This window comes from Ips typographus, linkage group LG14 (genome assembly GCF_016097725.1).
Source record: "Ips typographus isolate SLU linkage group LG14, UJ_Ityp_2.0, whole genome shotgun sequence".
Classification (NCBI taxonomy): Eukaryota; Metazoa; Arthropoda; class Insecta; order Coleoptera; family Curculionidae; genus Ips; species Ips typographus.
In genome coordinates this window covers 4,228,496-4,252,902 of record NC_138435.1, presented here as the reverse complement: position 1 = coordinate 4,252,902, position 24,407 = coordinate 4,228,496, and the positions used below count along the sequence as shown (strand labels likewise).

The 24,407-nt window shown below is 38.7% G+C and overlaps 1 long non-coding RNA gene across 1 annotated transcript in view; it reads right to left on the bottom strand.

Moving 5' to 3' along the window:
* The window catches only part of LOC145737435 (uncharacterized), a 124,177-nt gene extending 121,377 nt beyond the window's left edge, over window positions 1–2,800 (bottom strand). The window contains exon 1 of the long non-coding RNA XR_014180374.1: window positions 2,531–2,800. This is a non-coding gene — a long non-coding RNA (uncharacterized LOC145737435). The remainder of the gene's footprint in view (window positions 1–2,530) is intronic.
* Between the last annotated feature and the right edge of the window lie 21,607 nt (window positions 2,801–24,407).

The following is a 24,407-nucleotide window of genomic DNA, read 5'->3' as shown; positions in this document are numbered from 1 at the left end:
GAAGATGTCCAGCTCAGGATTCATAATTGAATGAAATAATTATTGAATTGCCAATGAAAAAATATTGGTATCTTTTATAAAGGAGTAATTTAAATACTCAAGAATTCAACAGGAAAAACAGTATAATTCAATGTTGGTAGGAGTATTAGCTCTCAAAGTAGTTGTTTCTGATTTTTCCCTTCTCAGTTGAGAAGTTTTTGATACAGAAAGGTCTGTACATGTTGAGAAATATTTGTTTTAGTGCCACACAGCAATATTGTTTGCTGTTATCGATGTTAGGGCGGTGCATGAATTTTTCTTAAGAAACGAACCAAAGATACTCGTTGAATGCGAAATTAGTAGCAGACTGAAATGATTGTGTGTATGCTAAACCTTATACATACGTTTATTAAGTTTTGAAAATTGGGTCTTTGAAGCAAATTGATACTAGACTTTTTTAAACTCGGATATAAAAAGGTCCATATAAAGTAGCTAAATTTGTCAACATTTTCAGGCAACGGAGATTCCTATTCCTGACAGCAATCGGTTATACGTTATCCTGGAAATTTGCGTATTAGTTGCTTTGATCGTTTACCTTAATTCCATTTATAGGATCGTCTCATTACAATGTACAATAAATTGTACAAATTTCTAGCAGACTGACTACGACTACTTTTTGAAACAAATATTGAACTGCTGAATAATTCAGAGTTACAGGTTACAAGCCCGATGAAGTCAAAATGCTCATAATTAAGTTATAAAATTGATTTACTTTTATTTGCTTAATGAATTATCCTACAATAGGATATATTTTGTTTTTTGTGCACATGAAAAAATGCGATATATAGGTACGTAACCTAACCAATTGATTAGATAATTCTTTTCTTATGCCGCAGGCAGATGGTGATCACTTTGTTATTTAAGTCATCGCGGTACGAACGTTCACAAAAACTGCGTATGGATAAATATCATTGTAATTTCATTTTGACATGAAAATTTTTAGCATATGAGAATAATTAAGAAAAATGGCCATTGTTATTATAAAAGTTAAGAAGTGTACACTTGAGTTTTATATCGTGATTTTTCATTGTATGAGTAAATGGATTAATTGAAGACTTTACGAAATAAAACTGGGCTAAATACTTATTGAACTTTGACAAGTAAAGACTGTATTGCACGGTCAAGATTTCAAGATACTAGTAGCAAATTTTGAAACTTGAACACTACTTGTCATATTAGGTTATCAGAAAGGTTAATGAGTGCACCATGCTTAAAACCATGGAATTCGCTGGTTAACCAATTCGGAATAATATCTCAATGAGACCATGTAGGTACCTACCAACGAATAAAGATAAATATATGAAAAAATTAATATTGTTTATGCATTTTTGCGAGGAACGCAACTAATTCGCGAACGATGAGAAATGAATGTGTCGCTGCACGCATAAATAAATGACTAATTTAAATGGTCCAAGTTAGGAAGACGGTTTACATTATGTGCATATTGATTTTCATTACGTAATTTTTGAATCAACCGAATCATTCCCAATACACGCATACTTATATAGCGAATGCTACGTTTCACCAGTTTCGGGTACCAGTAGTACCCCCAAACACAACAAAGGGTTGAAACATCAGGAGTGAATTCTGCTGGCGCATCTTCTGGAGGTGCGTTTGGACCACAAACTTATGGGACCACCTGAATCCCACGCAAGTTAGGTTGTCCGCAATCCGGCACTGTGCCCAAATCCGGATAACCAGGCGCAAGTGCGAGCAGGGGGGCCCATTAATCCTCAAACTAGAGATGATCTAGAGCAAGCGGTAGCACAGCCGTTTGTTGCTCAGTTAGAGCCTTTTGGAAATATAGGGATAATACAATAACAAGATACTACTTATTACCTATTCTGATGTTTATACTATTTGGAAAATAGTACGACAGATACATGGTATATTATGAATTATACCACACAAAGTAAGGAGTTACAAAAATACATCAGCTCCTGGACTAAAACAAAAGCGTACATCGCTTATTTTTACTTCGTCCGGCTGATAATCCGAATGATGACAAACTTTAGCCTTGATTCAGCTTTGTAAGGCAAAGTGAAATCAAGACAAACAATGCAAATTTGTGGAAATGCAATAATTGAAGTTTTTTTTAATACGCCAGAAAGGATTTAAGTTAATCATTTAATACCTACTTGCATTTACATACTGATGGCATATTTTTATTTTTACAGAAATCAATGAGGGAAAAGCATTTGATTGAGGATATTACATCCAATTTTTGATAAAACAAACTTCTCCAAAAGGATTTGAAGTTAATTAGAAACGGTTAATGTTTCTGTTTTTTTTTTTAACAGGCAAATACGTTCTACTTTCCATAAAATGAAAACTAGAGCGTCTTATACTTACGGAGTTCAAACTTTTTAGTTTCAGGACCGGATTCCTGTTTATTTTAACATGTCAGTTAACTTCATAAAGTATACGTAACACTGCATGCAGAGTATACTTTGAATACAAGCATATTAAGCCTTAAGTAGCACATATTAACCTTTGTTCTTATATTTCATGTAACACTGAGGACTATATGAGAATGAAGCCAAAGCAGACTATGATGAGCCATTATTGTTGATGGGCCTGTACGTTGATGCTGAGGTCCAAGCTAGCCGAATTATCGATTGAATAATCGACCCAGACCACAAACATTTATGGAACATTGATCATAATGGTGTTCAGTGATGTGAGATGCGAAGTTTGGCTCATAGGACTAAGCCTCTATTGAACTTTTCTCAGTGTTGCAGTATTTTTGTTGTTTTGCCATTGCCAGAACCGGATAGATTTAGGGTAAAGAAAAAAAAGTGCATAATGTTGTTTATGTATAGTTACTGGAAAGGAAAGATTTTATTAGGGTTCTTGTTAGAATAAGTACTAACTTATTATTAGGAAATGATTGTAACCAGTGTCCTTGGACAAACTTAACTGAGTACTATGGAATACTCACATATGTAAACCTACTAACCATTTATCATAATGCCTTCGTATGTACACATGTAACTTTTAAATTTGTGATAGGCTAACGATATATTTTTACTATTGTTAATTTTTTTTTGATTATTGTTCATATAAAACTGGGGACCAGTTTTTCTGGGGCGGAGGCATATGTCACGAATGGAAAATCCATTAATTCAAAAGATGGACTTATTGACTTAAAAACATAAGAATATTCGTGGATTGCGAAATATTAAGCGCACGAGGCAAGGTCGCACCAAGATGCACCGAGTGCATTATATCGGTGATGAGTCAACACCACCTGCTTTGCAGGAATATGAAAAATAGGCGACGAACAATAACAAACTACGTCAGCCGATCAATCGGGTATAAAACACGCCGATTTCAGCAGTAGAAAAAGAGTGTGAACCAATCGACGGTAGTGCGACCAGCTGAACCAGGAAGTCGAGATGTCGACTCTCCTCGGTCAAGAAGATCAAGTTAAGTAGTCCATTCTCCAGAACTGTTCCAACACGAAAGTGACTAAGCCAGCCGCCAGAAAATGCTAAGTCCTTAGCTTATCAGTCTATGTAAGTACAATTGTTAAATTGTCAACTTTTAGTGTGTTTATGACCGTATTGTGCAGACCCATTTGTGTATACTGTATTTAATAGATTTAAGTGTTTAATAGAAAACTCAGTGTTTGATTCCATCCTGAGATCCCGGCGCGACGTTTAACGTCGTGAGTCAGTTTAATTAATGAATCCGAAAGGGCTCCTAAAATAAACGTGACAATACATTATTAAGAAAAACAAATCACTTGGATTTACACATATTTCAAGTTGCGGCTTAATTTCAGGCTTGTACGGTAAGGGCGGCTGTGTATAGGGTGTGTGCACGGTAGTAGTCAGAGTAGGTTTATAGACGGTGCGAGATGGCACAGTAGTAGTAGTAGTTGGAGGAGTTTTAAATCCATATAAACTTTGAATAGCCAAAATATCGTCCGAGTGTAAGCGTGAATTACCGTTGTAGTATACATACATGATGGTGTAGCGCGCATCTGACGCTAACTTTGGCATCGAACGAGCACGTTTAAGGACGCCGCCGCCATTTATGTGCCCCTTGTGCATTTCAGCCGACGCCACTGGGAGCCCCCGCGGCTCCAGCACTCGATTCGTCACCGTATTGAAAGCGCCGAAGGCCGGCGTGTTCCAGTATTTTCGACAGAGTGGTTCGTTGATGTCTCCATCAAGTCCAGGAAGTGGATGTGGTTGTTCACGCTGCGGGGGTTTTCATTTAAAGGAAGATCATTTAGGAAATTATCATAAAGGAGTTCAGAAGACTTGAATCTTTGGTTCGTTGACCTTGACATCTTGATAAAATATATGTGTAATTAAGTTCAAGAAAGAGTCCAGGTAAGTTTCTGTCAATTTTATCTTATTAATAGGAAAATAAATTGTGTTTGAATTTATTTAACAATTTACTTTAAAAGTGATGGGAAAGAACACACAGCCTTCTCCACAAAAAATGTATTCAAACCCCCAAAATGTTAGAGGGGTCGCTCGACATATGTTTCGGGAACATAAGTACCCACCTTCAGGAGCTAAAAGTTTACATGAAGAAAGTCTACATGATGTATTACCCTTAAATGGTTGGATCAAACATACCCCATATGACAAGGTGAAACGCCGGCTATCTTTCTTTAAAGGGGAGACAGCAAGACCCAAGTTTAAAATGAATATGCCGTAAGGCCAAACATTACTGTCGTACTTAAAGAAGTTTAAAAAATCTGTAATTAAGACTAAAATGTTATATAAATAGCGTAAAATACCAAAATGTTTTACCTTATTATGGAGAAAACACTAAAACTAAAGTAAACACTAACTAATTAACATTGTGTGTTAAGTAGGTCGGGGCGACCCTTAGAATTTAAAATTAAAATTTCAATCATGTTAATCGACTCAACCAATGCCCAGTTGCAAGAAGCTAACAGAACAAAATGGGCGATGAAAATTCTAGAATTTACAAAAAAATTTTTGTATCAACATCCGCAAAGCGAAGCCGTTATTTTGATGGCGGGGGGATGGCGCAGAAAATAGTTGCAATGAATAACGTAGGCGGCATAGCGAAAGCACCCGGCAACACCGCCCGCATTTGTGACAGATGACAAAACGACAGTTCTTGATGTCAAAAGCGTCAACAGTGTAAACTACCGTAGATCAAGGAGGGGACCAAGAGATATAAATAGAGTCCGGATTAAAAAGCACTAAAATCGTGAAAAAAAGCGCTTAAAAAGCAAAATCATTTTTCTCCAAAAATGCTTAAAAATCTGTAAAAAAGCTTTAAAAAAGCACAAAACTCTTTCAGAGATACAATTTTTTTTACTATTTTTGAGTTCAACTTCTAAAAGTTTTCAAACTGCTTTAGAAGCATACGGAAGATTATAATTTGGAAGGTTTTTGAACTGTTTTGAACTGTAAAGAGCATATTGAAGGTTCTGGAAGGCTTTAGAGGCATTTGGAAACTCTTACACGGTTTCAAGATTTTTTGGAAGCTTCTAGACCGTTTTAAAAGACTTCCGAATGCTCTGGAGTTTCTGTAATGTTTTGAAATCTTTTTAGACTACTTTCGGAGCATCGAAGTCTGGACTGCTTTTAAGACATTTTACTTTGAACTTTTGGAAGCTTTTAAATTGCTCTTGAAGCATGCGGAAGCTTTTAGATTGCCTTGAAACTTTTTGAGAGCTTCTAGACTAGTTGAAGACTATTTGGAATGCTTTAGACTGCTTGAGAAGCATTTTGGAGTTTCTCCAGTGTTTTAAAACCTTTTTTGACTAATTTAGGAGCATTTATAAGGTGTTTGGACAGTTTCAAGATCCTTGAAGGTTCTAAGGCATTTGAAACCTTGTAGACGTTTGAAGCTGTTACTGCTCTAGAAGTATACGGAAGCTTTTAGACTGTCTTGAAATATTTTGAGAGCTTTTAGATAAATTGAAAAGCATTTGTTAGTGTTCTAAAAGCTTTTGGAAGCTTCTAGTCTGTTTTGTAAGCTTTTGTAAGGCATTTTAGAGCTTCTATAGAGTTTTGGAATATTTTTACATTTTTTTAGACTACTTTAGGAGCATTTGGAAATTTTTTGGTCAGTTTAAATTTGTAAATTGATACTTATACATTTTGCAGCATGTTTTTGTCGTTTCAATACAGCAAAAGTCAATATTACCTCTTGGCCCAATGGCCTACTGTGCGACGTTACAGAATAAGATTACGTCAAAACTCCTGCGTTTTTCTGTCAAAGCAGTTATTAGTTTATTTTTAAAAACTTGTTAAAAACTAGTTAAACTATACAAAAATAGCAGTAAATAAGCACAAAAAACTAAAATAAGCACAAAAAGAAGAAAAAAGCAAAAAAAGCATGAACAAAATCTGTCAAATGACGTGTTTTTGTATAAATCGTTTACATTAGATGTCAAAAGTTGGTTGCTTTTACTATTTACAAAAAGCTAAATTTCTAGAAATCCGGACTCTAGATATAAACAAACATAAGTGAGGTTAAGGTTATAAGCTGGTTAAACACATTGTAAAAACTGTAAAAAAGGCAAAATTGGGGAAATAATTGAACACTAAATAATGCGTGCAGACCTGGAAGAGGAAGCAAGTGAACAGATGTCCAGAGTAGGTCAACAAGATGCTCGAGTGTCAACACAATGTCCAAAAGATTTCTTGAGTGAAAGAAGAAAAACTGGGTTTAAGAAAGGGGCTATTAGAAGTTCAAAGATCTGAAGAATGGGGCCGAGGTGTGGTTCAGCTGGTCATTGAGGCAGGCATGCCCACCACTCTGAGAGGTCTTGTTAATCTCGAGGACCTCTAAGAGGTTCAAGAGATTATTCTTTTCGCAAAAATGTAAAACTCTGAAACCTTGTTCAATATTAAATGTATGTTGATTGTAATAGAGATGTCTAGCAAAATGAGACTTGATGGAGTTTGCATTAAGGTTGGGGTTGTTGGAAAAATTATCTGCCTCCCTAATATGTTCGTGGACACGAGTGGCAAACCTCCTACCCGTTTGGCCGATATAGAGTGCATTGCAGTTCGGGGTGCAGCAGGAGAGTTCATAAACTCCAGATCTGTGAAGTGTGGGTGTTGTGTCTTTGGAGTTGCAAATGAATTGGCGTGAAGTGTGTAGGACTTTGAAACAAATAGTGATGTTGAGAGGCTTAAATATGTTTCTTAATTGTAGGAAAACAGGGCTTAGGAAGGGGATAGAATAGTAATTTGATATTTTAGGTTCATCAGTTATAAGTAGATTCTTGTTAATGAACTTGTTAAAATGATTGTAATAAATCTTGTTGAACAGAAAAGCAGGAAAGTCATTATTTATGGATACAGTCTTAATCCAGGAAAGATCCTCGTTAAAACAGTGTTGGGTCATGGGAATACTAAAAAGGCGGTGGAAGAAAGAGTTTAGGGCTGCTACTTTTTGGTTGAAGGGATGGTTGGAATTGTAGGGGATTAAGCAGTCTGTAGAAGTGGGTTTGTGATATATGGAGAACTCAACGTGGTCACTAAATCTCGTAAGGAGTATATCAAGGAAAGGTAGAGAATTTGCTGACTCCAGCTTCACGGTGAACTTGATTGAGCCATGAAGGGTATTAATGTAAGGGAAAAAATCTCCCAAATCATCCAGGTTGCCATCAAAGATGCAAAAGATGTCATCTACATAACGTCTAAAGAAAAGAATTTTGTAAAAAGAATGGTAGAGTTTAAGTGACTGTTCCAAATTAGCCATAAAAATTTCAGCTAGGAGGGGGAAAAGACAAGAACCCATGTCTAAACCTTTAACTTGTGAATAAAATGAATTGTTGAATTGGAAAAAATTTTGATCAAGCACCAATGACACTAGAGCCAACAGATCCTCCACCTGGAAAGGGTCAAGGTTGGTGTCCGGGGACAAAAGGTTTCGGACTAAGGGGATGCATTCTGTAGGGGGGATACTCGGAAACAGGTTAGACACATCAAAGGAAACCATAATAGCAGTGGGGGGAATTACCAGATTTTTTAATTGTAAACACAATTCATTAGAATTTTTAATAGAGTAACTGCTCTTAAACTGTGTGGTTTCCAAGATTATATCGTTTAACCAGGAAGAAAGGCGGTGGCAAGGGGAACTGCAGAAGGAAACAACTGGTCTAATAGGGATATTGGCTTTGTGGATTTTGGGAAGACTATATAATTTAGGGATTGAGGGATTAATGGGGATAAGTTTAAATTTATTAAAAAAGGGGCGAGTGTGGAGTTAGTTCTATTGATGATAGATTTAAATTTTACTAGAAACCTTTCAAGTGGGGGAGTTGAGTTGAGAAAATCCAAGACCTTGTCCACGTATTGGTCTCTATTCAAGACCACGACACAGTTACCTTTGTCAGCTTTGGTACGACTAAGTCCCTGATTTCATGGGGAGGAGGGGGAGAGGAGGTTGCATTCAAAGATTGTTGGAAAAATTTGTTGAGTTGGACCACACAGGATGATCGGACCATACCCTGTGAAGCAACGGGAACGCCCCTCAGGATGAGGAGAGAAATTGGAGATCTTTGACTTTTGGCTGAAAAGGGAAATTGTATTTAAGGCCACGATTCAAAATGTTTAAGTCTGAAGAAGTCAACAAACAGTTGGACAGGTTAAGTGTACGAGGGTGGAAAACAAAATTGGAAGTAGGGATGTGCCGGACACCGAAGGTGCCGTAGAAAATGTTGTTGTTGAAGGGGGGGGGTGAAGTAGCATCTGTAGGGGAGCATTCGTCGTGGTGGGAGGATGGCGGGGTGAAAGAGGTTGAAGTGTTTATGTTATTGTTAGAAGTGGGAAATGCGAATAAACTTAAACGTGTTAGTTTGTTATTTAGGGTTCTAAACTTGTTATCTCCCAGATCGCACACATAGTCAAGTAATGAGGAATGTAAATGATCAAATTCAGCAGGGTGCAATACACCAGTCAGTTGAAAATAAATTAGCTTAAGCTTAAGTTCCAAAGAACTCAATCTAAAGTACAACCTCCTTGATCCACACTCTAGTTGCCAGATGCAAGGCTCTTCTAGATGAAGCTGAAGTGGAGTTGCAGCGGAGGGCGACGTACCTAGGTCTCAGGTTCCTTCTCAGGCACTCACTGTTAAACCAAATGTCCAAACGGGTAAACTTTCTTTTAAAAATTTAAAAAATAAATGTTTAATAAAAAATTTTTTTCCCACATTTTGCCTTTTTTACAGTTTTTACAATGTGTTTAACCAGCTTATAACCTTAACCTCACATATGTTTGTTTATATCTCTTGGTCCCCTCCTTGATCTACGGTAGTTTACACTGTTGACGCTTTTGACATTAAGAACTGTCGTTTTGTCACAAATGCGGGTGGTGTTGCCGGGTGCTTTCGCTGTGCCGCCTATGTTATTCATTGCAACTATTTTCTGCGCCATCCCCCCGCTATCAAAATAACGGCTTCGCTTTGCGGATGTTGATACAAAAAATTTTTTGTAAATTGTAGAATTTTCATCGCCCATTTTGTTCTGTTAGCTTCTTGCAACTGGGCATTGGTTGAGTCGATTAACATGATTGAAATTTTAATTTTAAATTCTAAGGGTCGCCCCGACCTACTTAACACACAATGTTAATTAGTTAGTGTTTACTTTAGTTTTAGTGTTTTCTCCATAATAAAGTAAAACATTTTGGTATTTTACGCTATTTATATAACATTTTAGTCTTAATTACAGATTTTTTAAACTTCTTTAAGTACGACAGTAATGTTTGGCCTTACGGCATATTAATTTTAAACTTGGGTCTTGCTGTCTCCCCTTTAAAGAAAGATAGCCGGCGTTTCACCTTGTCATATGGGGTATGTTTGATCCAACCATTTAAGGGTAATACATCATGTAGACTTTCTAACTTTTAGCTCCTGAAGATGGGTACTTATGTGCCCGAAACATATGTCGAGCGACCCCTCTAACATTTTGGGGGTTTGAATAAATTTTTTGTGGAGAAGGCTGTGTGTTCTTTCCCATCACTTTTACACTTACACCTCCACTTTGAGAAAAAATGGACTACTACTTCACATTGAATTTACTTTAAGGTTGAATCCACAAGATAAAAGCTGCAAAATTTTTAACGTAGGAAAGAGTAAACGGACGTTAACCGAAGTTCAAAAGAAATGGGCTTGGCTCAGTGAAGCATCGGATCCTCCAAGGTCATCCTATCTCGCAATCTCATCATAGCCGAAAAGCTCATTACGTGCAAGTCTTTTATTGTAAATAGGAACAAAAAGAAATCTAATAAAACTTATGAATTACTTTATCAAAGTTTACCTTTTTCATTAAACTAAACAAAACCTTCAAACTTATTCTTATAATTTTATTACGAACAAGAATTGTTAGAAATGTAAAACGCAAGCTTATTTTAAAACCAGAAAAAAAAAACTAAATTGTTTTTTGAGAAAAGAGATACAGAAACTAACCTATTGGCCTTTTTATGTATCAAATTTAATGCATCTAATTTCAATTAAAATGAACACTTAGAATTAAATCAGCTTGGATTAGAGTCAGTGATGCCAGACTGCTTTTAAAGATGCAGACAAACTTAATTAGAATAAGGAAACAAAAAATGGTTAAGGAATGAACTGGTGAAGATACAGAACCACTCTCTTAATGGTAATGCCTCCTTCCAGTGACTAACACACTCCTTAAGCCACTAACTAAACTTTCTCCTACTAAACAAAAAAGAAAATAAAACAACCACACAGTAATTATCTGGTAACAACTCGGAGATGAAACTACTCAAATGAGGTGTGTTAGCCTAGAAACAAGTCATGCATGCATTGCCTTTTTTTAACTGGGTTTTACAGTAATTCCCTTAAATTAAAAAAAACTGAAATATAAATAAATACAGTTTGTGAATCGTACTCGTCGGATTCAACAACTAAGACTCAAAGTAATTAATCTAAACTGCTATAAACTCAAATATCTCGACGATTACGTTTCTCAAACGACTAATCTAAATAAGACATCACCCAAGCCAAACCCTTTGGCTTGTTGCAGATGCTACCGATCAACCGATCACACACGAACCGAAAAGAAACACACGATTTTCGATTATTCCGAAGGAAAATCAATTTTAAACACGTCGAAACTCGAATAATGCACCAGGTTCCAACGTCGCATCGCGCTTATTTCACGTCTCGAAATCCACTCCAATCTAGGGGTCGCATACTATCGATAGCGCTATCGATAGTTATCGATAGTCGTAACTATCGAAACCAATCGATAGTTATTTGCACTACCGATAACGTAAATACCAGCTAAACTGTCACAAGTGTCAAAGTCAAAAGTGTCAAAACTGTCAAATGTCTTGTCAATGTTGTCAATTATTATTCATTATCATTTTATTTATGTTTTATTCCATTTTCGTTCCTAATCCTAATTTTTATTTTGTTCATAATTGAAACTATTGAAAGGTCCTACGAATAAAAATAAAAATATTATTATGGATAGGTTTATTAACAAACTTAGCGGTACTAGTGTTGTGAATAATAAGAAATATGAAGGTCATGAAGAAAAACCCGGTGACGGTAAGGATAATAATAATAACATGTGTTTATCTGGTGGTTTGTAGAATTTTGTAAAATTTAAGAAGATTGTTTTAGAATTGTAGAAGTTAAATAATAAATAACTTATTTTAGATTTATCATCATCTTCTTCCTCTTTCACTAGATCTCGATCAAGGTCACCTGACTTTCTCCCTCAGGCTGGAACAAGTAATGTCAGGAATGCTAATAATAATGAAGAAGGTGTAGGTGGTGAAACAAGCCAGTCAACAGAAACTATCAGTGATAGTGATTCATCAAGTGCTAGTACTGCCACTAGGAGTAGGGCTAGGAATAAATTTTCATTTGTCTGGAAACATTTTAAGAGGTCTAATGTCACAAATCTGAAAGATTACCTTAATAGATTCCACCAGCAACTGAGCAGTGGGAAAACTGGGAATTTTGGTAATGAAACCTCAGCAATGTCAAGTACTAGTAGTTCAGCTAGGTCAAGTCAAACTTCCATTAGCCCATTTTTTAAGAGGAGCATTCAATATGATAATACAAGCAAAAGGAAAACCGAACTGGATAAAGCATTACTGCAAATGATTGGTACAGATTACCAGCCTTTCACAATTGTCGAGGACAAAGGATTTAAGAATTTTATTAGTCTCTTGGATCCTAGGTATATTTTGCCATGTCCTAATACAGTAGCAAATAAATTGTTAAAAGAAGAATATTTAGAAAAGTACCAAAAATTAAAAAATGAACTGAATGCTACAGATTTTGTTTCAATTACATGTGACTTATGGACCTCACGAATCACAGAGTCCTACTTGACTGTGACATGTCATTTCATAAAAGACTGGAAAATTCAAAATAAAGTACTTTCAACAAAGCCTTTAGAAAATGGCATAAATCATACTGCTGAAAATATTGCCAATAGCCTAAAAAGTATTTTAGAAGAATGGAACACTTGTAATAAAGTCACTTGTATTGTTACTGACAATGCAAGTTCAATGATAAAGGCATGCGAGTTGCTTCAGAAACGTCATACGCCATGCTTTGCACACACCATAAATTTGGTTGTGCAAGACAACTTGTATGTGGTACAAGGTGTATTGAAGAAAGGGAAAACAGTAATAACGTTTTTTAAGCAAAGTACTGTTGCAAGCAATACTTTAAAAAATGAGCAGACTGAAAAAAGTCTGAAGCTGATACAAGAGTGTCCAACCCGATGGAACAGTACATTGTACATGATCCAGAGAGTTTTGGAGTTGTCTGAACCTTTAGGAAGGGCTTTGCTAAAGCTCAGGAACGCGCCAACTCTATTAACAGTGGAGGATTATGCGATTTTAAAAGATATTTCAATGCTTTTACAATGTTTTGAGGAAGCCACTAAAAAAGTCTCAGGTAAGGCAGAGCTAATGGTATTACAAATTAGCACTACAATTATTTAATTTTTAGGAAATAGTTATGTTACTGTCTCCTTAATAATACCCTTGTCTTTTGGAATTTTTGAATATTTAAGTACTTTGTCGAACATAGCAACAGAGGAAGGTTTCAGTCTTCGTGATGGTTTAATAAATTCAGTCCAGAAGAGATTATTTCCTTATGAGAAAAGATCTATCCCAAAGCTTGCTACACTTCTAGATCCTCATTTTAAAAAAGAAGGTTTTAGAAGCCATGAAAATGTGATGAGTGGATTGTACTTATTGGAAAAAGAGATGTACAACATATTACCACCAGCACCCCACCCTGAGTTGCCAACAGCTGTAAACAAGCCTTCAACCAGAACCTCATTGTTTTCATTTGTTCAGGAAAGAATTGCTGACAAATCAAAATCAGCATTAAAAGATGTCATATTAACAAAAAGGCAATACATTGAACGACCAAATCTAGATGAAGCAACAGATACTCTTGCGTTCTGGAAAGTGAGTTTAAAATGTTAAATGTTTATTCATATACCAATAAAAGTTTAATATTTTTAGACATTGGCAGCAGAGCTCGCTCCACTTGAACAGTGTGCCCTAAGGTTTCTTTGTTGTCCCGCTAGTAGTGTTGAAAGCGAAAGAATGTTTAGCAGCACAGGACAGATCATATCGGAAAGAAGATCTAGACTAAGGCCAGAAAATGTGAACATGATTTCGTTTTTGCATAAAAACTTTTAAATAAGTTGACATTTTTTATATTAACGTTAACTCCAGTTTTTAATCTGGTACTTTGTAGAACGAAAATATTGTGAAATTGATACAAACTTGACATGTTAGTTCTTGTTCTATATTACATTTGGTTTAGGCAAATTGCAAATGTATTTACTATTTACACAAAAAACTATCGTATGCTATCGATATTAATCGATAGTTAGACGAACAACTATCGAAAACTATCGATGCGACACACTATCGATAGTTTGCGACCCCTACTCCAATTCCGCGTTCGCCGCTGCATCGCAACCATATATGGTATTACACGAATTTCCAGGCCAGCGCGGTGTTGTCGGAACTTCCATCTGAAGGTCGACAGACTAGAGATTTGTGGGTTGCCTATTATTTTTAGTTAATTACACGACAATGGCTTTGGGAACAGCTGAATGTCCTAGTCCGAGCGCATGACCAATCTCATGCGTTAAAACATCTATGAAGCTGTGCTCATTTGAAGGTGCTTTATCTGTACCTAGATACCATTTTTCTGAAGAATCTAGGTGAATCTCGAGACAAGTACTTCCATTGCGATGTGGTTCAAACGAATGGCCTAATATACCACCTACCAGATCAACATGATAAGGGCAGTTTTTCTTTAAGCATCTACCTGGTTAAAATGGTTATAGCTAACAAATGAAATTATCAAATCCGGGTTTCTAATGTCTTTTATAAATTCTAAATTAGTAACATTGCTCTACACACTAAAAGCTTGCGAGGCTAGTTGCACTAGCTTTGTATGTGGTAACGGAGTCGTAGGGCGAGCAATATGCCAAACTAATTTCTGTTTACTTCATTTTCCCTGAAGTGAAAATGCATTGTCACACATCTAGCTTTTTTCATAAATTCTAATGTTTCATCATCAAGAATTCCATTTACACTTAAGCTGTAATATTCTTGAAATGCCATTAAGGCATCCGTTAGATCTGTTTGCGCGTTTTCACTTGCACTTGAAATATTAAGATAACCATATTTAGCCAAATAATCTGTAGCACTAAAATCAGCACTACAAGTGCTAACTAAAACCAAAAACACAATTAAGCACCTCCTTACTGCAAGGAAGTTGGGGGTGATATGATTGGAAAACTGATATACAATCTATTTAAAACTGGTTTATTTGTCATAGGTTAGGGTTACAGTAAAATACTTCAATCACGTTTTCATGGTTTTATTGTTTTGCAAATCTTGTTATTAGCTAAACACTCCCTTATAATTAATAATTAGAAACATATTGATGTTTCTACAGGAGAATTAATATTACAAAACACGCGTACAAGAGCTTCAATTTTTTCTACAGAAACATTATTAACAGTTATATAGTCGTAAAATACATTTACAAAATTATAATAATATTTGGCAAAATCCAATATTGTCACGATCTAATTTTTACTTGTCAGACACAAGTTGGCTTATTTATAAATTACAGGTTTGTACTTACATGGTAATAAATGCACAAACCATTTTGGACCGAGGGTACGTGTCAGGGTAGAGTTCCCTTAACTTTCGCGACCGAACCGTTTAGTTTTGCGGATAATTTCTAACTCCCCCTTTTTCCAACATTTCTCTGCTATTTATTGTAAGGTATTGTGATCCCTTAGTCAGTTCAATTTCTTAATTGCTTGTCTAAGCACTTGGATCATTGTCCAAACAATTGCTGACTGGCGATTGCAACACCATAGCTAGCTTCCGTTCTGAAAGGTTCGATTGCTTATTTTTCAATTCGAGTGGTCAACGACTTGTTTCGGTCAATGGTTGATTTTTTTGCTGACTAAGTAATTTACGAAAATCTACTCGTGACAATATTTGTAACTCATTAATTTTATTGTCTATAAAATACCAATCGATAATGCACAAATCGCATACATTACTTTCCGTTAAGTACAATGTGGTGCCCCGATTGGAGAACGCTAGTGTTATCATACATTAGGTGTGTTGTAATTAAGCTGTTGCAGGATGAAACTTGCATGCTGACATCTAAGTTATTCTTAAAGCAACGGTTTTGAAACCACTGGAGATGAGGATTGAGGTATTCCCACGTTATAACGCATGTGCAATATAATTTATTACTTATATCTATCCAACTATTGTGAGATTTGTCGAAACCAAGCCACTTTACTTTACTTTTTTACCCTTCTTTCGCAATATTTTTCCAACCAAGAACACCTCCGGTTGTTGGGTTTTTTGTAATTTTTGACGGCAAAAAGCTCCTTTTATGGATCTACCCTGTTGATCTTCCAACAAATAACTTACAGAATTTGTAAGTTTAATCTGACTAATTTTTTAGTGTTCAGTAGTCCAATTGGGTAAAAATCCTTTCTCAAAAACATGTTTTGCTTTGCTAATACGTACTAAGTCACCCACTTTAAATTTGTTTGTTATATCAATCACTTTAATATTATTTTATGCTGTAGACAACAATTGTTTTTCATTTTTCTTATTAATATTGCCACGTTAAGGGGTAGCTCAGAGGGAAGAATACTCAGGTTTCCACACGTAACCCACCTTTATTTGAACATAATAATTTTACAGTTAGACAATAACCTTACCCCCAGATTGCCAAGATGGCGGGGAACATGATGTGGTCCGGGTTTGACGGGAGGAACACGGGGGGCGACTCTTTATCGGGCATGAATGAACCCGAGACTTGTGTCCGAGGGCATTCACCGGGCCGGTAAAGTCGTTAATTACCTAACAAAGGGAGGTAAGTAAGTACGGCAACTTATGCTGCTCGCCCACACTATTTCCTTTGCTAGGGCTGATCTAGGGTGTGGCACTTGGTCACCTACTGCTCCACGTTGCGTTGCACAATAGGCGTACCCAGACTAACCCAGAGATCAGTAATCTGTACGTGCTTATGGTGCAGTATTTATACCCACATCATGACCCCAATTCCCCAATCTTGCTTACACAGACATTGTACTGGGGAAGACCGGGGCAACTTAGGGTAACGGCACCTAGTGTAATCTTTATGTTACATGCCCCTCCCCTAGAAAGTGTGCGCCCCGAACACTAAAATATCCTAATCGTACAAGTCTATAACAGCTTACATGCTACCAGGTGGGTTAATGTGGTGGAACGAATCCTTTATTTATATATAAAACTACAAGTAAACAATTCATTACGCTATGCTCCCAAGGGGTTGTTCTATCAAGTCCGGCTGTTTGAGCATCCTTACCCGCTACTCAGTTCACGGGTAACTCGGGTAAAAGTTCTCTGACTTTCTCGCCGGCTGGTGTGTACCCAGGTCCCGTATTTTGTTTTGTGCGCTGGATGGGGTAGTGTCGTTAGGTCCGGCATCATGCAACAAGAATTCTTTAAATTATGTTATGTGTTCATTAACGATAAGAATTATGTTCTACTACCTTACTAATTTCCCTTACTCTGAATTGTCTACCTTTTTTACTGCTACTACTACTACTACTACGAGGATTTGGGCGCCCTGTGTTCCTCATCATCTTCCTCTTCTTCTTCTTCTGATATGTCTCCCAGTGTCCATTCATCATAGAATGGTAGTATTCTGCCTAGTACATCAGTTTTTGTGGCTCCCTCTTGCTTTACCTCGGAATTTACCTCGCTTACTTTTTTCGAAATTCTGTACGGCCCAAACCACCTTAACAACAGTTTTTCGCTCTTGCCCACTTTCCTTATTGGTATGAATATTTTTACTCTGTCCCCAACTTCATACTCCCCCTCTCTATGTTTGGTATCGTAAAGCTCCTTATCTTTCACCTGTTTTTTCTGTATGTTGTCCACGGCTAATGCCCTTATTATCAACGCTTTTTCCCTTAGTTCCTTTGCATTCGTGTTTGTTTCTTTATCCAAAAGTGCTGCGTCCAAAGGCAGGGTCGGGCTTCGTGCGAATATTAATTCAAAGGGCGTAAATTGCGTAGTCTCCGGTTTCGCCGTGTTGTAAGCGAAGGTGACGAAGGGCAGGTACGAACACCAGTCTGTTTGTTCCGTGTTACAATACAGGGACAGCATGTCGGCTAGTGTTTTGTTCAGTCTTTCCGTCAAGCCATTGCACGAAGGGTGATATGCTGTGGTGAAAGTGCTTTGGACACCCATTATTTGTTGTAATTCTTGCACTATTTCTGACTGGAAAACCTTTCCCCTGTCGCTCAGAATGGTGCGAGGTATACCGTGTATCAACAGTACTTTTTCCAGCAAGAATTTCGCCACTGGCCCTGCCTTGCCGTTGAGTAAGGCCGCCGTTATTGCATATCTCGTTGCATAGTCTGTTACCACCACGATGGTTGTTTTTCCCAGATTACTTTTCCGAAACGGACCCAACAGGTCTATCCCCAGCTGGAGTAGCCCCAAGGGTTTCCTGTTTGAGGGTCCTTTTCTCGCTTGACAGTCCCTGCACCCTCGGATGTACTTGTGCACGTCCTTCACCATGTTGTCCCAGTAGTACTTTGGGCTAAGTCTACTCAGGGTTTTGGTCATGCCCATGTGTTCACTTGTGGGTACGTTGTGGGCTTCCCATAGTACTTCCTCTCTTAGTGCCCGTGGTATTACAAGTGCATATTCTAAGCCGTCTTTATCCGTGGTGGCTTTGTATAATATGTTATCCTTTATCCTAAAATTCTTCGCTTTTCGTCGCGTTATTGCGTCGCAGGTGCTGTTATCTGGGTCTAAAATTGCTTCTTTTAAATTCCTCAAATCCTTGTCCTTGTCTTGAAGTTCATCTATCTTTACAGTCGAGATGGTGAAGGTGGGCACGTCATCCAATTCCTCGATTTCCATATTATCTATGTGTAGTGCGGGGTTGCGAGATAGACAGTCTGCGTCTTGGTGCTTGCTGCCTTTTTTGTATACCACCGAGTAGTCGAACTCGGCCAGTTTTAGTGCCCACCGTGCTAATCGCCTTGAGTGGTTTATGGTGGATCCAACAGAGTGCATGATGATCGGTGACTATTGTTACGGTCTGGGCCTACTATGCTCGATACTTCTTAACGAGCGCTCGCCTCGGGATGAAACCGATGCGCCGCAATATCTGGCCGGGCGCGTATTAAAGTAGGCCACAGTTAGGAAGCGCTACCTGGAATATTCTTGAATGATCAAGGCAACCCGCGAAGCGTTTCGCGGTCATTCTAGAACGTGGTTTGCGAATATAAAAGACGCGGTCTCGACCGCAGTAGTAGTGAATTTGGGAACGCGGTTAAGTTTAAATAGTGGAATAATTGTGGAATTGTAGTAGTGTTTTTAGTAGCTGTGTTAATTATTGTACGGAGTGTTTTGAAGTGTAATAAATTTATTAATTGTTGAGTTAAATTGACTTTGTGTGAACCCACGGGAAAATCGTAACACTATTATCACCGGTCTCCCGTAAATGAGATGTCTCAAGTACGTCATCCCCCATACAGCGGCTAGCAGTTCCAGTTCGCTTATAGAGTAGTTTTTTCAGCTTTTGATAGTGACCTGCTTATGTATGCTATGGGATGGTTTTGCTTGTCCTCTCCTTCCTGCAGTAGTATTGCCCCTATGCCTTCTGTGTGGAGAGTTCACCCGATGTTAGGGTTGTAGTGTTTCAACACCGGGGCTGTTGTTAGCCGCTTTTTCAGTTCTTGGAATGCTTCTTCTTGTTCTGTACCCCAACGAAATTTGTTTTTTTTGTGGCCTCATGTAGGGGTCGAGCTAACACTGAATAATTTTTTATGAATTTCCTATAGAAGTTGCATAAGCCCAGGAAACCCTTCTTCGGGGTATATGCCTTCTCCACTTACTGTGTAGCCTAGTATCTTTACTTGCTCCTGCAAATACTCGCATTTGCTGGGTTTAAGCGTAAGGTTAGCTTCTCTCATTGTTGTGAATACTTTTTCCAGCTTCTCGATGTGATCCTCTAGGTTTTCGGAGAATATAATTATGTCGTCTAAATATATCAGTATTTCTCTCCACTTAAGATCTCTAAAAACTTTGTCTGCTAGCTGCTGGAAGGTGGCTGGGGCGTTGCAGAGTCCGAAGCTTAGTACATTGAACTCATACGAGCCATGGCCTTGTGCTGTGAAAGCGGTATATTGCTTTGAAGATTCTTCGATCGGAATCTGCCAGTACCCCGAGAACATGTCCAGTGTCGTGAAATATCTGGCGTTTCCTAGGTAGGTCAATATATCATCTATCTGCGGTAGGGGGTAGCAGGATTTCTTTGTCACCGGGTTAATGGTTCTCTTGTAATCCACACAGAATCTGGTGGAACCATCCTTTTTCTTAACTAGGACTACCGGGCTTGCCCAGGGTGAATGGCAGGGTCTTATTACCCCACAGTCTAACATTTCCTGTATCTGGGCATCTATTATTTCCCTTTCGACCTGTGAGACTCTGTACGGGCGGCATTTTACTGGTTTGTTCTCAGTTACCTCTATCTTGTGTTCGATAAGGTTTGTTTTGCCCATGAACTTAGGTGATTTGCAGAACACGTCTTCATAACTCACTAATAATTGCTTTAACTTTTCTTTAAAGCATCCTTCTGGTATGTGTTCGAGCGTATGGTCCTCTAGGTTCACCTTTTCATCGTTCGATTGGCGGACCGAGAATACTTGACTGGACGCCGTTTCTTTTTCCATCTTTGCTATGGTGGTACCTTTATACACTATCCTTGGTGTCGGGCTGACGTTCTTGAGCTCTATCTTGGTGCTCTCTCTATTCTGCCCGCAGCTGCACAGCAGGTGATTTCTAATTAACCAACTTTCATTAGGTACCATGTATGCTCCCTCTGTTGGTGTATTTTCTGTTATTATTGCTTTTGTTTCGCCAGGCATGATAACTACGTCTTCCGTAGCCCTTAACTTGGTCTGTTTTGGCGAAATTTCCTCAAAATAGTTATGGAGAATTTCCCATCCTGTTTTTGCTTTGCCGTTTTCCTTTTTCCTTTTCCTTTCGATATCCAGATTTCTATGTGAGTCCATAAAAGTGTCTGCTAATATTTCTTTGTTGGTTACCCAGCCTGTGTGGTCGTCTCGTTGGCTGAGTCTCGGTAAGGCAATGCTCCTAATTTTCCGTTGATTTGCCTGTGCCTGTTTCAGTGCCGTGCAGCATCTTCTGAAGGGTTCGATGGCAACTGAATGAGAGTTTTCCTCTTTGGCCGTCATTTGAACTATCTGTCGGCCGTTCTTAGAGAAAAAATCCAGTTCTCCCAAGTAAGAGTCATTCCTATTTCCTACCCCGGCGTGGCTTCTGATGACCCTTGCAATACCCCTATCGTTGCAGGGTGTCGTAGACACTGTAAATGCCCACGCCGTGTCCTTGGGGAGGAAAATATCGATCTGGGCACCTCGTGTATGCTTGGCTTTGGTGGGCGTGAACTTGCTTGCCTTTTTCTGCCTTTTCCTTCTTTTGCTTGCTGGGTTGCTTGGTTTATGCGTTCTGCGTGCTTAGTTTTTTTGTTTTGCGGGTGTAACCGTGGGTTTTGTTGGCTTGTGTTTTTTGCTTTATGGCTGAATTTTGCGACCACTCTTTCTTCCAAGGTTAGGGTTTTCTTTGTCATGTCAATTGTTGCTTTTGTTTCTTCCAAAAATTCCATGCCCAAGATGAGTGGCTGGGGTGGGTTTTTCAGTATAGTTGCACGTATATCCCACCTTCCTACGTAGCTCCCTATTATCTCAAGTGATGTTTTTGTTTCCCCCAGGCTTGTGATTTTCTGGCCCCCTGCCGTGAGAAGGAGGGTGGAGTGTTTTGTGCTTCTTTCTTTGTTTCTTATTAGGTGGTCGCTTACTATGTTCAGCTCTGCCCCTGTATCTATTATGGCTGGTATGAAGAATCCATTTCGAATAACGTTGATTGTCAAGACTTCATTGCAGGTTGGACCCCAAGTGGAGAGGGTGACGGGACTCAATTTTGCCACCCTTCGAAGTTTGGGTGATGCGGTCTGCTTCTGCAGACTGTGGCAAAGTGCCCAATTTTTCCGCAGCTATAGCATGCTGGCCTATTGTCTTGTGCCCTTGTGCTAGGGTAACGCCTTTGAGGCGGGGGTGTGCGCCTTGTGTCGTATTCCCTCCTGGGTGGTGGCGGGGTCCTTTCGCCTGCAAAAGGGCGGTGGTTTTCGTACCGTGCCGGTTCTCTGAAGCCCGAGTGATCGTATGCTTGGCGCTGCTGCCGGAATGTTGGTGTAGAGGGCCGTGGGGGTGGTTCTGTAGGGGCGTTATACAGTGTGGAACAGCTAAATGGAATAAATTCGATAACGAATAAATGAGAGCGTGTTGGGAAAAACACTTGGACACGTCGATTTGTACTTTTAGATGCTCATTTATTAAAAAAAATAAAAATTATATAGGGTTTGTCATGTGACAGTGGCCGATACCAACTTTCTTATTTTAAATACAACCCCCTGTATATTATAATTTTTTTGGATTCTTCAGAAAATTCTAGACATAATTCATGTACAATGTCCCATACCTATCTTCAACTGTTTCGGAAATATTAAGTGTTTTCAGATGTATTACAACAATTAACATTAAAAAAAGAAAATTATTTTATTTCCCAAATTCGCTACATTACACTCAATACTTATTTTCACGAACATTTTGAACATCTCTTACATTGAAATTAATGTTTTTTTGTTTTTTTTACATTATTTAACCTTCTGAACGCCTTTAACCTTCTGAACGCCTGATCACATTGGGTATTCCAACAGTAGGGTGTTTTGTCCTCAGTAAGTTGATGTAGCGGAGCTGCGATGTTGGCAAATCGCAAGTCCTAGAAAGCTTCTGAGTTCGTGTTTGTTGTTGTTTATCCTTTGGTACTGGCCATTCTCTAATTGCTTGAATCTTCTTGTCGTCCGTCTGGATTCCGTCGACCGACACCACATGCCCAAGAAATTCGACTTGCTTTTGGAAGAACCAACACTTTTTGGCGTTCAATCGAAGATGACACGACCTATTCTAGCAAATACTTCTTGCAAGTTGTTCAGATGTTCTTCAAAAGTTTTTCCCATCACCATGATATCGTCCAGATAAACCAAGCAAGTCTTCCAGTTTAGGCCACGAAGCACAATTTCCATTAGTCTTTCAAACGTAGCAGGAGCATTGCAAAGTCCGAAGGGCATCACATTGAATTGGTACAGCCCATTTCCAGCAGAAAAAGAAGTCTTCTCCTTATCTTGCTTCTCAATGCCAACTTGCCAGTACCCACTCTTCAAATCTAAAGTGGAAAACCAACAGGATCCTGCCAAAGTCGTCAGTGTATCGTCGATACGGGGAAGTGGATAGCTGTCCTTTTTGGTCACGTCATTCAGTTTTCGGTAATCTACACAAAATCTGCTCGATCCATCTTTCTTAGTGACCAGAACAACAGGTGATGACCAAGGGCTGCAGGATTCTTCTATAACTCCGTCGTCAAGCATCCTGTCCACTAATTCCTGCACTTCCTGTTGTTTGGCTATTGGTAGTCTCCTACGTGGTTGTGGAATCGGTTTTGCATTGCCGGTGTTAATTCGGTGTTTTACAATGGTAGTTTTTCCCATATTGTTCGGTGTTCCAAATATGCTAGCATGGTCCAAAATCAGTTTCCGAGCCTTCTTCAGTTGTGATGTTGACAGATGTTTCCAGGTCTTTTCAAGTTAATTTAAGAGCTTGTTTTCCCCCAACTGCTCCTCCTGTTCTGGTAACCCATCGCAATTGGTTACTTTGACTACAGGCTCAAATACCGCAATAATTTCGCCTTTGGTGATTTTGACGTCGTCTGGAAAAATGTTTGCAACACTTATTGGGACTTCACTTCCTCCATTTACAAGTGATTTCCCAATGAGGCATCTTCCTGGTCGGTCCGGGTTTCGTACAAGTCCAACACAGCTCCCAGAATTCTGCTCCAAATGTCCAATGATTATTTGCTCGGAATTGCCGCTTATTTTTACTGTCTGAGATGCCAAAACATTAATGGGTGACTCACAGCGGTGACTGGTTGACAGGATGAACTCTTCACTTCCAAACCTTAGGATATTTTGCTCGGGATCAAAAGAAAATCCATGTTGACGAATCAGGTCCATTCCCAGAATAAATTCATCTTCAATGTCTGCTACTAACACGGTGTGGTAAAACGTAATCCTTCCAAGGCAAATCTTGACTGTTATTTCTCCTAAAACTTTAGCCGATTCTCCAGTCACAGTGCGCAGGAGAATACTTCTTCGTAAAGGCTTAATTTGACTTTTATCCACAAAGTTTGACCGGATCAAAGATACTGCCGCACCGGTGTCCAAAGTAAAAGTAACGTTCATCGCATCCACCTTTCCATCTACGTTCAGGCTTCCCATTGATCTACCCAGGCTTCTGATGGAGATAATTCTGGGGGCTTTGTTTTCGCTAGTCAACATTCGCCCCGTAATGTTGACTAGTGAGAGTTTTCATGGTCCCTTCTGGATGGTTGTACGTCCCTCGTTGGAGAGCGGGACGGTATCCTTACTCGACAATCTCGTTTGATGTGTCCCGTACGTCCGCATCGATAACACTCCACTCTAGTGATCGGGCGTGACCGTTCTAACTGTGTGGACTGGCCATTTGCTGATGCTGCCATTTGTTGCACTAATTGGCCGACCATTGATTCAATTTTATTTATTGATGTAGCAACATGATCGGCTGGCGGTTCTCTCTCCTCTTGAATAGTCACGGCCCTGATTTTTGGCTTTAAGTCGTTGCACGCAGCTTCAACTTCCAGCGCTCGAATCAGTAATTCGCTGCTGTTGGTCCCTTTGAA